Source organism: Garra rufa, chromosome 1 (genome assembly GCF_049309525.1).
Source record: "Garra rufa chromosome 1, GarRuf1.0, whole genome shotgun sequence".
In the NCBI taxonomy this organism is placed as follows: Eukaryota; Metazoa; Chordata; class Actinopteri; order Cypriniformes; family Cyprinidae; genus Garra; species Garra rufa.
The window spans coordinates 34,499,098-34,503,775 of record NC_133361.1 but is presented as its reverse complement, the minus strand read 5'-3'; positions in this window follow the sequence as shown (position 1 = coordinate 34,503,775).

Here is a 4,678-nt window from a genome sequence, read left to right as displayed (position 1 = left end):
GCCTCTATTAAAGATTAAAATTTTTATTTATTTTCTGGATCACAAATGGGTTTAAAATGGGTTTAAACATTTGTTAAAACATTATTAACCGTTGTATTAATTTGCTTTGTTTAATTTGTTTTCCATCAACAACAATAAAAGGATCAACTTATATACTTTAAAGGTGCTGCATTTAATTTTTTGACTGTACTAAAGTATAAAAAGTAAGTTCACATATTTATTTCTCTGAAAAACAATGCTACAGCCAATTATTATACTTTGAAAATGTGCATTCCGTGTCGTAATGTCTGTTTTTGTTTTGGTCTGTGTCACTTCACACGCTTACAGTTTATCTAATAATATTTTGACAGCCTGGGTTGCCAGTTTGCAAAAAACACAACATTCTGCAGATATTAAAGAGAGCAAACAAACTGGGTCAGAGATCGCCCATTCTACTTGATCTAAAAGGCCCCAGCATCCATTTAGAAAGCTCTATGACCACATGTTAAAAAAGGAATAATCAACTCATCTGCTCACAGTGTAAGGTTCGTAGACTTCCATTGTCAGTTGCACTCTTCCTTGTTGCATGTTGTCAACTTGTCAATCTGGCAACCGATGTGAGAGTCGAGTCTAAAGAGGGGGGAAGGGGAGAAACAATATTAAGAATTTAGTGTGTGGACACAACCACCCAACAATGATAAAAATCCATTTACCCTTTTCGTTTAATCCCTAATAAACCCAAACCCTCTCAATTATCAAGCCGTTTTGATTTTATGAGCAATTGACAAGTTTGGAGTATATATCAGTTGCATCACCTGCAGCTGCGCACACATTTTGGTGGCAGAAACACACTGGTAACAAGTGGAGGGAAACTGGTTAAATCCATGGAATAAGAGAAAAAAATGTATTGTTGTGTCTTTGGATGTCAGAATCGGAATGCAAATCATTTTTATAGAATACTGGTGTCAAAGCTGACGTTTAAAGCTAAACGCAGATGTTTAAACAGAAAGACTAATGGATGAAACCTGCTATGATTACTCTACTTTTAAAGCATAAATTTGGTTTAAACAATTTGTTTAGATAACATTCACATATGCCGTTCATACAGGGACATATTGTATTACAGTTACAGCATGAAATACTAGTTAAACCTTTAAAAAAAAAAAAAAAACATTTTACATAATATTTACCTATTTTATCTTTATCTTTTTTTTCCCACAAATGCAAGTTTACAACTCCTAGTTTGGACTTCAATGTAATCCAACAATAGCAATTTTGTCAGTTCTGAGGAAACCCAGAAGTATGGGATTTCAAATCTACTTTGAGACCACTACTAAAAAAAGTGTAATTTTCTGCCATCAGATAAGCTCCACCCACCAAAAAACATCATCACTGCTTGCAAACACCAAATCGGTCTATATGACATCATAGTGCTCAGGCCCCGCCCATGACCGTTGATGGTCCCGTATTTGCATATCTCGCCTTCAGCCGGTTGAACGCTGGCTGCCATTTTCTCTGCGCTCGAGCAGCTGTAGTGACAACAATGTCTCGTAAACAACTGCAGGTGTTTTGTATTTAAAATGTTAAAATGTAGTGTTACTATAATTAAGCTCACTGAAGTGGTTTTCATCCAGGTATGCTCTCTCTTAGCCATAGGACCTGCAAAGCTGCGCATCGCATCACGTTGCGTTCTTCTGAGGTAAAGTCTGGTTTATTCCTCTCAGCGCATCTTCTTCAATAAGCGAAAACTAGCCAAGATGAACTTGATGAATGTTCACATTTGTTTAAGGAGGTGATGTGGGCGTTTACCTACGTGTCTCACATGGATGTTTAAAACATTTGAACATTTTTAAAGAGGAGCCGCTCATGGGTGTGATCACATTAGAGATAATGAGTTTAAAAGGGAACAACTGGAACTCGAGTTGGTATCATACGGATTTCTTTTATCAGAGAATTTTTTTTTCCGACATGACTTACTTCATTTAAAAGTAGACATTTCAAGCTTTCTATACATATATTTCTCATGTCTGTGGAGGTATTCGCTAAGATTCAGGTTGTTTTGTTTTGTGTCTGTGAAGAGAGAGACAAAGACCGAGACAGCAGAGAGTACACCTCTTTATTTTACAAAAGCACATTTTGTTTTGTTGTTATCATGACTATACAAAAATAAAAGTAGACCCTTTGCAGGTTCAATCGATACCCTTTAGATCTTTTCAAGAAAAAGACGAGACAGCAGTGCGGTCTTCAACCCTAGAGGGTTTAACAGATGTTTTTCATATCCGCGGGTTATCCCAATAACGTGTTTCCCACATCGTCCCACAGCTAGGGCTGTCGCGGTTAAGGAATTTCCCTTGCGGTAATTTTGAGTGGCTCAGTAGCGCGGTATGCGGTATTACCGCCATATATATATATATATAATTGTGTGTAGGCTGTTACAATGTAAGGTCATATTCAGAAATCAATAAACCGAAACCAAATCGCGTTGATACATGAAGTGAAGTAAACAGTACTTACATAGAAACCTAGCCAGAAAGAAATGCAAATTTTGAAGAAAAATGTCAGACATATTTAGAGGCTTTGCATCTGAAATCTTCGTATACAACAGTTAGCGCGCACCCTCCAGTCTGACTGGACAAGAGACTTTCTGTCCGTATTTCACCTGCGTGTTCTAGGCGAGCTGTCAGTCAGTGCAGTTTCATTTTTACGCCACAAGATGGAGGCAAGAGACTATCTTTGAGTAAATCTTTAAACCGTTCATTCAACTAAACGTTCAAAGACGCTTATTTATTCAAAGAGAGACGTAATGAAACACGAAGTTGAAATCATTTTAACTTTAATCGCCACTTTTAAAGGCTCAGCTGACCAGCAGAGCATCGATGTTAAGACATAGATTTCACTTTCCTTGGACATGACAAGCTAGTTTCACATACATACCTGACTGGATCTGAAAGACAGACGCAGGTAATCGCACATGCTCAGTCGATCTCTCTCTCATTCGATGTCTGTTTAGGCTTGTTAAGTGCATATCTACTGAGCCTCATAATAAACACATTATGTTATCATTACTAACTTATTACTAATTTAATATTCAGCACACGGGCATTAAGAGAGAAGGGCAAATCCTTAGGAAAAAAGAAAACAGGCAAATATCGCGGTTGCTGCGGTTGTTGCATTCCTCTGCGGTTATGCACGTCAATAGCGCGGTATTGCGATATTGCGGTTATCGCGACAGCCCTACCCACAGCAACATTAAAATAATGTAGATTAGTGCAATGTTTTATTCATGTAACATTTAATATTGGGGTCATCCAAGTTATTCGACATATTTGAACTTTTTTTTAAAGTAACACAATAGTTACTTTTCCTGGTAATTAGTTACTTTTATAATGATGTATATAATGACTAACTCAGTTACTATTTGAGAGAAGTAACTAGTAACTATAACTAATTACTTTTTTATAGTAACATGCCCAACATTGTGCGCTACCGAATACACCTAAATTTGTTTACGTCTACGCAAATCATTTTACTCCAGACTGCATTCTGAACGTAGGAAGACGATTCAAGGCAGGTGAGCAGAGCTCATTATTATATAAAGTGACATGCAGCTAAACAGGTTGCCGTTAACAGAGCTGACAAGGTAAAAAGGGTGTTGTTTTACACAACTATTGAGGAATTTTAACCAAAGTATGTTGCAGATATTTAATGACGACCCTAAAGAATCACACCATCTTGTAGAAAAATGGGCATCCGATGTCCCCTTTAAAGAAGAAGTGGGTGGTTCTAGACAATTTAGAGCATGAAATCATGTTCATTCCAAAGGCTGCAAATAGTTTGGTTTTTCTGTATTTAGACAAATGTGCAAAAACGGTTACACTGCAAATTAGTGGCTTCATGTGTCTAATCATAATGACATTCCCTCCAGACATGGCAGAGTTATTAAAAACAGCTTACCTCCATTACAATATTCATCAATTTATGTACTAAATAAACAAAATCATTAGTATTAAAACACACACACACACACATAGGATGTTATCTGTATAACAGTATACCATCAGTTTCAAAAGGTTTGATACATCAAGTTCAATCCACCGATTCCTAATGTTTGAGAAAAAAAAAAAACAACAACTAAGAATATTGTGCATCCATCACAGCTTTCCCCTGTACATCTTTTGTGTACCTACACAGACAACATGCCAAGCACACACTAAAATTTATTTTCACACATCCCTGGGCCACGAAAACAGAATTTCAGTGAGGGAATATCTACATTTTGCACTTCATTCACAGGTACACAAACAAGCGAGCATCTCTGGTTTAACCTTCACATTTTTGCTTATACTATTAAGGCCTTATTGCATTGTGCCGTGAAGAGCCAGGTTGATGGATAACTGTAGAAAAGCACAGTGAGGCACAGAGGATTCAATAACCTCAATTCTTCATCACGCATTGACATCCCATCTTCTCACCGTCTGGATTTTCACTGAAATCAGCTTCTCCCTCACCAATAATACTCCTTAAATTCCTTTTTAAATGCCTCTGCCTACATTTATCTGCCTTTGCTTGTTAAATCCTGCTTTTTACTTGCAAAATCAAGGAATCTTCTTTTTGTTTTGTGCTGTAATGGATGAGAATGACAGCTGTCTCTCTTTCCTTGTGGACCAATAAAGCAAATTATAATCATTATGATGTGCAT